Source organism: Triticum aestivum, chromosome 2A, assembly GCF_018294505.1.
Source record: "Triticum aestivum cultivar Chinese Spring chromosome 2A, IWGSC CS RefSeq v2.1, whole genome shotgun sequence".
Lineage (NCBI taxonomy): Eukaryota > Viridiplantae > Streptophyta > Magnoliopsida > Poales > Poaceae > Triticum > Triticum aestivum.
Window position 1 is genome coordinate 184,039,651 of NC_057797.1, and position 12,996 is coordinate 184,052,646.

Below are 12,996 nucleotides of genomic sequence, written 5' to 3' on the forward strand. Positions count from 1 at the left end.
TACGGCTGCAGCCTCCTATCCCGAAGGCGGAGTGCTTCTCGTTAGACCAGTTTAGCGAACTAAACTCGAGCGGTCACTAGAGAGAAAATGGGTTATCTGGCTATTGACCACACACTCACATCAAAAAAGTAGCGATAGAAAAAGACTTTGCAACAACCAAGAAGAAAACACATTTACTATAAAATAGCTCATATAAATTTTAAGAGCCCCCAAGTGACTTGGGTAAAAGAATTCTATGTATAATGACTGTATGTACCGAAGTACTTATATCATATATTTGTTCAACCGAACTTTAAACGTGTCTTAACCAACCGTAGGCTTCTCCCTCTTCGGTCAAGGACCGAAAAGTGTTATGTACTCCACCTGTCGAGAATATCGACAGTGTTTCCGATAACCAGGCAACTGGGACATAAGGCTGTAACAGACAAAGCGCGCTCATGGAACTTATGCTATATTACAGACGAAGTGTAAGAAGCATCTTCGAAGAAAATAGTACCCCCACCGATACCTTTCTTTGGTGCTCATTATTGCTATGAGACTTGTGCAATAGATTTTTTGTACTCATGAGTTCCGTTGTGTGCCGACCATGATTGAAAACAATAAGAGCGCTAGCTTTTGGCTTCATCCAGTCTGAGGTCAGAGCTTGGAGGACCCGGTCGTGACAATCGCAGAGGTGCTCCCTTTACTCCCTAGACGAACAATCGGGAATGTAGGGGTAAGCACAGGAGCCAGGCAACCCAGCTTGCAAATCGCTTAAGTCAATATGGTGCATATTGTGGCGTAATACATGAACAAGGAACGCAGTCGTACAAGTATAATCATATGCAAGAGGAAAAACTTCATAAAGGAAGCCCCCAAATAAACCGGGTATTTGAATATGTGTGTCACAAATAAAGTTTGGACAAGGAAATTTTTTACAAGCAACTTTTTTCCAAAAAGTATAATGCTTGGTCGAACCGAACACAAGTTAAAAATTAAAACTTTGAGCATGAAAGCGACTTAGCTGGTTAATGTGTTCGGCATTGATGACGCGGTCCGAACTTGATGCGGGACAAGGTTCCATCCCCCAAGCCGGTCCCGAGGTGGCGGAGCGGAGAGCTCGACACGCCGAAGTGGTGACATACCACGGTCAATGCAGACCGGCAGAGTGACGACGAAGTCCCCGGATCATTTTCCTGTGCACAAAAAATAGTGCAAACCGGAGATAATAGTAATAATAATAATTAAAAAATCATTGCATAATAAATAATTTATGCAAAGTGAGTAATAAAAGAAATATGGCCTGGAGCCGAAGTCAATGTCGATGCAGGGCATCGGCGTGATGTAGTAAAGGCGTGGCAAAGCCTGAATTCACAGGTCGGTCCAAGTTCCGGATGCGGCGTTCGCCGGACTATGTACGGAAACTGACCGAGCCACCACGCGACCGTCGTTAATGCGGCCATCATTTGATATACCTGTGTACAGATGATGGACAAAACAGAGTAATAATTCCTTGGGAAAAATAAACCCAAACAAGCAAAAAATACTAGGATTAATAGCACCTGGTTTATTTGTTGTAGCAATCCGAAGAAAGGTGATTCCCAAAATTGGGACTCGATCCGCACACCCATTGCCTGATGGGCGATAAAGCGAGGGTATGACGATGCTGGCAAAGGTTGGCTCGCCGAGGCAAAGCCCTCGGTCCAGCTAACGTGACAGAGCTGGTCGGCTAGTGACGCCGAAGTCTTCGGAGTAGGTTGATGAAGAGATGGCGAAGCCCCCGGTCCAGCTGAGATATCGAAGCCTCGATGTCAGCCGATGAGTCTAAGTAGGTCGGCGTGATGGACACCAGCTTGAAGAAGCAATAGTGCGGCCATGCCGATGCAGGTCGTGACGTGGTCGATGCCGGCTTGATGAAGTGACCGTGCGACGATGCCGGTATGCCCGCTCCGTGTAATCCGTGGGGCGGCGATGTTGGTGATGATTTATCCTTCGCGATGCCGGACTCTTGTTCGGCTTGCCGAGATGATGATCTGAAGAAGTTGAGCTCGGCTCAACAAAGTGACGACGTGTCTAGCGCAGGTCGACACCCTTGGAGCAATATCGCCGGACTGGTTTGACACCAGCATGATGATGAAGGCGACCTCAGGGGAGGCTTAAAAATTTATGGGCACGTGTTTAAAAACAACGCACAATACCCTAGAATAGAATTCCTCTAAAAAGGTTGTCCGATGTCACGTTCATAAAGAAACATGAATTCGGGTTGGATCCGTATTCGCGCAGAAAATGGATCCGAAAATTGATCCACTCATCGGAAGGTTCCTGGAGTTTGAACCGTCGGATCGAGCTGAAATTTGGAGGGGGTGGTAGATATGGGAATTCCGCAGTAGATGAACGGTTGGATCTTCCAAAGGACCCCCGAGCTAGGCATTGGAGACCACGCCCTAAACTCGTCCAGATTTCCGTCCAGATTTGACAGGGCTCCGGTATATCGTAGATTGTCGGAGATTCCTCCATCAGAACTCGACGAAATTTTACATGGCTGTTGTAGACTCAATTCTGCACAATTACACCAAATGGATCATTGAAGCGATGCTCTAAGAGGTGGTCGCAGCAGATACAAGTTTGCTGTTCGGAAAAACAGCACGGTCGCCCGAGGGCAATGTTGACGTTGAGCCCCCGAGCTCCATGGATGATTCCTCCATGATCTTCATAGAGATCGGAGTTGATGTTGATGAAGGCCCTCGTCCGAACATGACGATCGGAGATGGATCACGGTCCTCAGTCGAGCCAAGGTGACTAGTCGAGCCGGCGACGAAGATGCCGGCATCGCAGTTGACCTGCAAACGAGCCATCAATCCTTTTGCCAATCACACAGCGGAACTCTCAATGAAAGCACCAATGTCGGTGTCAAAATCGGTGGATCTCGGGTAGGGGGTCCCGAACCGTGTGTCTAAGGCGGATGGTAACAGGAGGCAGGGAACACGATGTTTTACCCAGGTTCGGGGCCTCTTGATGGAGGTAAAACCCTACGTCCTACTCGATTTACTTTTGATGATATGGGTATTACAAGAGTTGATCTACCACGAGATCGGAAAGGCTAAACCCTAGAAGCTAGCCTATGGTATGATTGTATGTATATGATCTATCGGCTAGCCTGGCCTCAGTTTATATAATGCACCAGAGGCCTAGGATAACAAGAGTCCTAGCCGAATACGCCGGTGGGGAGGAGTCCTTGTCTTGATCACCAAGTCTTGTAGAAATCTTCCATGTATGCGGCAGCTGTCCGAACTGACCCATGAGTATACGGCCATGGGGGTCCTCGGCCCAATCTAACAGATCGGGAGATGACGTGGGGAGTACCCCCTAGTCCAGGACATCGTCAACCACGAAAACCCAATTCCACCGCCGCAACCTTCTGTACCCGTGAGATCCCATCTTGGGGCCTTTTCTGGCGCTCCGCCGGAGGGGGCATTGATCACAGAGGGCTTCTACATCAACTCCATAGCCCCTCCGATGATGTGTGAGTAGTTTACCTCAGACCTTCGGGTCCATAGTTATTAGCTAGATGGCTTCTTCTCTCTCTGTGGATCTCAATACAAAGTTCTCCTCGATTCTCTTGGAGATCTATTCGATGTAATCTTCTTTTGCGGTGTGTTTGTCGAGATCCGATGAATTGTGGGTTTATGATCAAGATTATCTATGAACAATATTTGAATCTTATCTGGATTCTTTAATGTATTATTGGTTATCTTTGCAAGTCTCTTCGAATTATTAGTTTGGTTTGGCCTACTAGATTTATCTTTCTTGCAATGGGAGAAGTGCTTAGATTTGCGTTAAATCTTGCGGTGCTCGATCCCAGTGACAGAAAGGGAAACGATATGTATTGTATTGTTGCCATCGAGGATAAAAATATGGGATTTATATCATATTGCATGAGTCTATCCGTCTACATCATGTCATCTTGCTTAAAGCGTTACTCCGCTCTTATGAACTTAATACTCTAGATGCATGCTGGATAGCGGTCGATGTGTGGAATAATAGTAGTAGATGCAGGCAGGAGTCGGTCTACTTGTCATGTCGTGATGCCTATATACATGATCATACCTAGATATTCTCATAACTATGCTCAATTCTATCAATTGCTCGACAGTAATTTGTTCACCCACCGTAATACTTATGATATCTTGAGAGAAGCCACTAGTGAAACCTATGGCCCCCGAGCCTATTCTCCATCATATAAGTTTTCAATCTATTTTGTTTTGCAATCTTTACTTTCAATCTATATCATAAAAATACCAAAAATATTTATCTTATTATTATTATTATTATCTCTATCAGATCTCACTCTTGCAAGTGGCCGTGAAGGGATTAACAACCCCTTTATCGCGTTGGTTGTGAGGTTCTTATTTGTTTGTGTAGGTACGAGGTGACTCGCGCGTGGTCTCCTACTGGATTGATACCTTGGTTCTCAAAAACTAAGGGAAATACTTACGCTGCTTTGCTGCATCACCCTTTCCTCTTCAAGGGAAAACCAACACATGCTCAAGAGGTAGCATGCGATTGTCTGATGCATTACGAAGGCAATAGGCTCCCCCCCCATGAGAACTTCATCGATGATGAAGGGCCCCTCCCATTTTGGTTTGAGCTTATCCTTGTTCTTCTCAAGAAGGCATAAAACAAGTTCACCAACATTATAAGTCTTTGCCCGCACTTCTCTGCTTTGGTATCTCTTAGCCTGTTGTTGATAAAATGCGGAATGGGCTCATGCAATATTGCACTCCTCTTCAGGCCTTCCAGGTTATCCTGTTGATCGAGCTCGGCTTCTCTCTCTTCATACATGCGCACTCGAGGTGAATCATGAATAGTGTCGCAGAGCAAGACAACTTCTGCACCGTACACCATGAAAAAAGGTGTATATCCGGTCGTGTGGTTAGGCGTAGTACGCAACCCCCAGAGTATGGAATCGAGTTCCTCGACCAAATGATTATCTGACTCCTGTAGCAAGCACACCAGCCTGGGTTTAATGACACTCATTATTAGACCGTTGGCCTGTTCAACTTGACCGTTAGTTTGCGGGTGGTAGACCGATGCATAATCGAGCTTAACGACCAAGTTAGCACACCGGTTTTTTTACCTCATCGGCTGTGAAATTGGAGCCGTTATCAGTGATGATGCTGTGTGGGACACCATAACGGTGTACCCTGCCGGATATAAAGTCGATCACTGGTCCTGCTTCAACCGTTTTTACTGGTTTGGCCTATATCCACTTAGTGAATTTATCTACCATAACCAGTAAATACTTCCTCTTGTGGCTTCCTTCTTTAAGGGGTCCGACCATATCTAGCCCCCAGACCGCGAAGGGCCAAGTAATGGGGATTTTTCGTAGGGCGGTGGGAGGCATATGACTATGATTGGCGAAAAGCTGACATCCCACGCAACGTTGCACAAGGGCTTGTGCATCTTCTCGGGCCGTTGGCCAAAAGAAACTTATACGGAAGGCCTTGCTTACGAGGGCCCGGGCTGCAGCATGATGGCCGCCTAGGCCAGCATGTATTTCAGCCAAGAGCCGCCATCCTTCCTCTTCAGAGATACATCTTTGGATAACTCCAGTAGCACTTTTCTTGTAAAGCTCACCTTGGTGAACTTTATAGGCTTTAGAACGCCGAACTATTCGGTGGTCCTCATTCTGATCATCAGGAAGCTCCTGCCTATTAAGGTAGGCCAGGAAGGGTTCGGTCCATGGAGCAATAATGACCATGATTACATGGGGGAAGGTGTTATTTCGGTGGCTGAACCTCCTATGATATTTGTAGTGTGTTCGGTTGCTGAGGGTATGATTGGGTCCGGACTAGTATTTCCACTCTCGTCCTGCCATACCACGGATGGCTTAAGGAGCCTTTCTACAAAGGTGTTAGGTGGTACGAGATCGCGCTTGGAGCCCATTCGAGCGAGGATGTCCGCTGCCTAGTTACTGTCGCGAGCAACGTGATGGAACTTGAACCCCTCGAAACTGAGCTGATATTTTGAGTATGACATTTCAATATGCCGCCATTTTTGGATCTTTTGCGTCAAACTCTCCATTTATTTGGGATATCGCGAGGTTTGAATCCCTGCGCACCTCTAGGCATTGTATGCCCATGCACTACAAAAAAATACACTTTCGTGATGATACGTGTTTGTCACAGTAGGTCACGTTTTGTGTCATGCATGTACATCCATGACGATTTTATGACATAATCAAGATAGTCATACCTGTGCTGCCGTGAAGTGTTCCATGACATTACCAAAATTATCATCACAGAAGTGTCCACTTCCATGACGATAAATCACGCGTCACAAAAGTGCTTTTGTCAAGGGTGACCGACATGTGGCATCCACCGTAACGGGTCGCCGTTAACCTATCGGGTTCCGGTTTGGATATGATAACCCGTTAACAGCCCGGACCAATGTGGATTTTCCACGTGTAAAATTCTCAATGGCTAGAGGAACCACGTGTCGGCTCACCACTGGGACAGATGTCATCCTCTTATTGGACAGAAGGCGCCTATGATTCGTCGACACGTGGCAGGGCCCAACAGAGGCCCATATAGGTTAAAAAGGGCACCCCAATCAAAGGCTTGTAGTATTTACTCAGGTACTGGTGGGCCAGCCCAATAACAGCCTATTTAAATATGGCCCATTTACGGCCCGAAGCCAGATCTGGCCCGTTAATTGTTCGTCGAATATTTGGGCCCAATTACGTCCCAGTGACATTTCGGCCTATTAGAGGCCCGATGTAGACATGGGCCCATTTCAGCCCGGTGTGTCTTTCCGCCTGGGAATGGCCCGTGCTGCCCATGGGCCATATATGGTCCGACGCGACATCCGACCCTCTAACGACCCATGATAAAGGTGGAAACAGTTCAACCCAATGTGACTTTGGGCCTGTTAAAGGCATGTCATATAATTGGGCTCGTTGATGCCTGTACTAAGCTTTCAGCCTCTTAAAGGCCCATGATATCAGTGGGCCAACTAAGGCCCGAGATATGTTTCGGCCTAGTAATGGCCCGTCATATAACTGGGCCAAAAAAGGCTCGGTCTACATTTCAGCCTGCTGAAGGCCCGTCGATGACTAGTGAAAATTGAGGCCCAACATGCATTTCGGCCTGCTAAAGGCCCATGGTTTCTTCTGGACCGTAACAGGCCAGCAGAATATTCAGCCTGTTAATGGCCCAAAGCTACATGGGCCCAACTAAGCGTTGGGTCCACTAAAGGCCCAACTAAACTTTGGGCCGAATATAGGCCCGTGTAAGTTGTGGGCCTGGCACGAAGTGTGAAGGCCCCAATGGCCTTTCAGGCCCAATAAAGTTGCAGGACATCCCAATTGTGGCCCGCTAAAAAGCAGGCCCATTAGAGGCAAATGTTTTGGCCCGGTCGACTATATCAGATTTTTTTGCAGATAGCGAATGATGGCAGTAACTAGTAGAAATTAAGAACAAACCTACTCTATACAATAAAGAATTACGACATAGTAATTTAGAATAGACCTACACTATACAATAAAGGATTTATGGTATATTACATCCACTGGGCATCGAAGTTCACCACCAGTGATCATAAATCACAACAAAGAAGCAGATTACAAAAACTGGGCACCATTTGTTTTGACAGGAAGACTGTAAGGGAACCCCCTACAGTATAATTGGTGCAACAAACCCAAATTACAAGTACCATGCCTTGAACCTGGGTGGGTGGGAAGGCATCAACCCCTTCCCACCACTAGGCTATGCCTTAGTCTGCATAAAAACCAGGCACCATTGCAGCATAACAAAATAATAATGAACCAAGACCACTTCCAAGACAGTTCAAGAAAGGTTAGCCTTATGCGAGAAATGCTGTGCAAGCTGCTGAGCAAGGCTGTGAGACCGGTCTAGCATGACGGTCATAGCTTCCAGGTGTAGCTATTTAGCAATGAGGTTCTCATTGGTGTTCTCCGCAATCTTTCTTAGAGATAGGACTTCAAGTCGAAGTTGAGTTGCAGAATGCCTTTTTGCTAGAACTTGGGACTGAAGAAGTCGAACTGATTCAGACATCAAATTACGTGAGCTTGTCTACCTGCTAGTCTCAAGTAACTTGAACACTGCATCAAGACAAGACTTTGGGGTTGTCTCGCTATCTTCAAGATGTTTTGCCTTCTTTGCTGCAATATATGTTGGGCTTGTCTCACACCCTTCAGCAGACTTGTGCATGCCATCAGGCATATCACCCTGAAACAAGCAGAGAGATGACAGGTTTTACACGTGTATAAACAAAGATGATAACCGTGCTGTCAATTCCATCCAATTTCAAATTAGAAAATAAAGAGTAAGTTCAAAATATCAATAGCATAATTCTCCATTGTTCATAATGCGTGGAGCTTCACCACACTACTGAATTACCATGTCAACATAACAAGATAGATGAAGGGCAAAGACAATCATTGTATCTATTTTGGTTAATGTGCATGTCATGTTGTTCATATCATCAGCCACATCAGTAAGATAAAACAGAAGATGACAAGGTGCGAACGTGGGCTGCTTCACCACACACTGGATTATAGATCCACAAAAACAAGCATACATATAGGGAGTATTGAGTAATGTGCATGGTATGAATACGAAATTTGGTTTTACAAGTAAAACTTGGAACTTACTGTTGTTGCGAACATGCATTTTGATAGAAATAGAAAACTAAACAGCAGTTAACGATAGGGAGTATGAGCAAATAAAACAACAGTTGAGGATAAAGGCTTTAGAAGAACTGACTTACATTAATAGTTAACACCGTCTTTATAATGCCCTTCTCCATGTCAAGGGAAGGATAACTCAAGAATTTCAGCACAAAATCTTCTTCATAAGCATTTCCTGTACTCTACATTTTGTAGAGTAATTATAGATATGATAATACTGGAAGGGATAGAGGATAATGAAGATAAGATGCAGATTGGTGCTACATAATCAACTACCAATCCCCGGAAGTACAAGCGTTACAGGACAAAATGTTCTGACAAGAGCAATGGGATACACATACACACTGGCATTGTGTGTATATTCAACTTTTTGGTAAGATTAAATATAGATCTGATATTTTTAGTAAATGGTGGACGAGGGAGATAAGATGCAGAATGCTACACAATGAACCAATCCCTCTTCCCATAATACAAGAGTGTTTTGAACACTGGTGTACTATACAAAATGTTCTTATATTATGGGACGGAGGGAGTAGCTGTTAATGTAAGTACAGTGATAGACGACGTTCACTCCTTACAAGAGGACTGCAGAGGTAAACCTATTCAAAAGCATTGGGTTGATTCTAAATTTATGTAAGAGTCCATACAGATCTTATAATGTCCACCAAATGGACGATAACGAGGCTAACATGTGCAGTGATGCTACATAATCAAACAACTATGAAAGTAAGTATGGTCATACAGGGTAAGAGGTACTCACAAGAGCAATGCAGTGTGCAGTATAGTTGCGAGATTCTATGGTCCCTTGAGAATGAATGTTCTTCTGTAAACAGTTTTGTACAAGTGAGACGTTAAGGCACATGCAGAAATGTAGTTCAAATTGTGATGTGATATCATAGACAGTACCTCACTCTACAGACGAGAACAATGAGTAACAAGATTACTCTAGTCACTGTCTGATAAATGTAGCACCGGAGACTTTACAGAAATTTTGTTTAGAGGCTTGCCATCGAAGTGCGCTTGCCTCGGGTAGGAACGATACTTCATCAATGAGTGCTTGAAAAGCGCAACCAACCCTTGCTCGTCTTGACAATCCAGTTTGGTCCTCGCCCATTTACAAGAATGAAATCTTGTGTCTTCTGTCAGCAGAAACATATGCAGTAATTACCATGAATAACATTAATACATTACTTACGTGTAAGTTGTGGAGGAAGACTGGAAATTGTTCTATGTCTGCGGTATAATCTTGAAGGAAAGATGCGCACAAAGTTCCTGACAACAATATAAGATTCATCGTCTAAACTAGGAAGAAATGGAATAGGGGTCCTATTTGCTACAATTGGGGGCTCTCTCTGGTTCGAAAAGGGATTTGGCAACTGGATTTGATGTACTCTTTGCGGGAATGGGGGTTTTGCATCGTAGAGTTGGTGCTATGTCAACTGGCATCATCATGCTGTTTGCTGTAGTTGGGGTGTGCTGAGTTGGGGCATCAAAGATGACCAGTGTAGTAGGGCTAGAATCTGCTAGAGTTGGGGCCGTGTTTTGTGGGTCAGGTGATATTGCAACTACACCTAATGGGCTATTTCATTTATTAGGTGTCACTACCTTTTCCAAATACTTTGCTCGTGCTCCTCCGCGATCAGCAATCACCCTCTTCCTTTTGAACATTTGATACACAAGAACAACATTTGAATGGATAAATATGGTATGATGACAGATGGAATATGTACCGAAAATGGATAGGCAGGGCGTATTCACATACACGATGTGTAAACAAAGCTAATGGCAGTGCAACAAAGTAGAAGCAATGCAAAACATCAGTTGCAAGATATGTGCGACCAATATAACCTTGGAAAGTTAGAGCAAGCACCTTGATGGGTGAATAAGATAGGGTATCTGCCTATGACTCCTCCACTAGGGAGCTACATTGACTTAGGTCTCCCTCTAGCTCAGAATCACTATTAGGATCATATTTTGAGCATGAATCTGTAGGTGGAGAGCGTTTGCATTGCATTGCATCCAGACTTGATTTCAGTCCCTTAATGCCAAGTTTGACAGCCATTGCATTGTTCTGCTTTATTCTTTTCATGCGCGCAAGCTCATAATCATTATGATGATGTTTAGTATCTGAGATTCATGAAAACAGAAAAAGTAGTCAGATTATCTATGGAATGCATTGCGGATTCAACTCGAAGAGTGTCCCCCTATAAACCCCTGCATATGCAAAGTTCACCCCCAACCGTGAGAACCAGACCACACACAGAAATACAAACCTCTTATGTCTCTATAACAGGAAGACACACATTTCAAAACTGAAGTAGGAACATTAGAATCATATCAAATTCGTATTTGAACAAATAAACTAAGGAATTATGAGTGGCATAATGTTTAGCTTCAAGGGTGGAGTGCTGGTAGTGTGACACAAAGCAAGTAGGCAGATTGTATTCCATGTAAAAGATCGTAGTCTATTTAAAAGATGGAAATGACACTTTCTTTCTATACAATGCAGTGTTCATTGCCCACACATGATGGAAAAGATCACACAAAGAAATACTATTCACTCATGTTTGCGGTTCCAGTATTTTAAAATAGGGTGGTCCACCCTAAAAGAATATTGACAACAAATATGACAAGGCAAGTATAGATGTAGTGAATCAATTATTACTTGTGAGCTTACTAGGACAAGTATGCAGAATTGTAACTGCAGTAAGAGACCGTCCAAAATCTGAATCAAGAAGTTGGTCTAGCACTTATTGTTTGCAACTAATCAACGTGAATAATTGGATATCATATCGAATGAGTAAGAAAGACAAGTAAAATTGTCAACAAACCTGGCCTGCAGTAGTAATCTGGGTCAATGTCACTATGACCAGCAATCCAAAATGACTAGTGTCTATTCCTAGGGTCGGAATTTTGGAACCCTGTGAAGTTTATAGGTACTAAAGATTACTCAAATACATCAGAACCATTAAGTGTAGGTAGCTGATACGTCTCCAACGTATCTATAATTTTTGATTGCTCCATGCTATATTATCTACTGTTTTGGACATTATTGGGATTTATTTTCCACTTTTATATTTTTTTGGGACTAACCTATTAACCGGAGGCCCAACCCAGAATTGCTGTTTTTTTTGCCTATTTTAGGGTTTCGAAGAAAAGGAATATCAAACGGAGGCCAAACGAAATGAAATCTTCGGGAACGTGATTTTCTCGCTGAACATGATCCAGGAGACTTGGACCCTACGTCAAGAAACAAAGGAGGAGGCCACGAGGTAGGGGGGCGCACCTACCCCCCAGGTGCGCCCTCCACCCTCGTGGGCCCCCTGTTGCTCCACCGACGTACTCCTTCCTCCTATATATACCTACATACCCCCAAACGATCAGATACGGAGCCAAAACCCTAATTCCACTGCCGTAACTTCCTGTATCCATGAGATCCCATCTTGGGGCCTATTCCGATGCTCCGCCGGAGGGGGTATCCATCACGGAGGGATTCTACATAACACCGTAGCCTCTCCGATGAAGTGTGAGTAGTTTACCTCAGACCTTCGGGTCCATAGTTATTAGCTAGATGGCTTCTTCTCTCTTTTTGGATCTCAATACAATGATCTCCCCCTCTCTTGTGGAGATCTATTCGATGTAATCTTCTTTTTGCGGTGTGTTTATTGAGACCGATGAATTATGGGTTTGTGATCAAGTTTATCGATGAACAATATTTGAATCTTCTCTGAATTCTTTTATGTATGATTGGTTATCTTTGCAAGTCTCTTCGAATTATCAGTTTGGTTTGGCCTACTAGATTGATCTTTCTTGCAATGGGAGAAGTGCTTAGCTTTGGGTTCAATCTTGCGGTGTCCTTTCCCAGTGACAGTAGGGGCAGCAAGGCATGTATTGTATTGTTGCCATCGAGGATAACAAGATGGTTTTTTTATCATATTGCATGAATTTATCCCTCTACATCATGTCATCTTGCTTAAGGCGTTACTCTGTTTTCATGAACTTAATACTCTAGATGCATGCTGGATAGCGGTCGATGAGTGGAGTAATAGTAGTAGATGCAGGCAGGAGTCGGTCTACTTGTCTCGGACGTGATGCCTATATACATGATCATACCTAGATATTCTCATAACTATGCTCAATTCTGTAAATTGCTCAACAGTAATTCGTTCACCCACAGTAAAATACTTATGCTCTTGAGAGAAGCCACTAGTGAAACGTATGGCCCCCGGGTCTATCTTCATCATATTAATCTTCCAATACTTAGTTATTTCCTTTGCTTTTTTACTTTGCCTTTATTTTACTTTGCA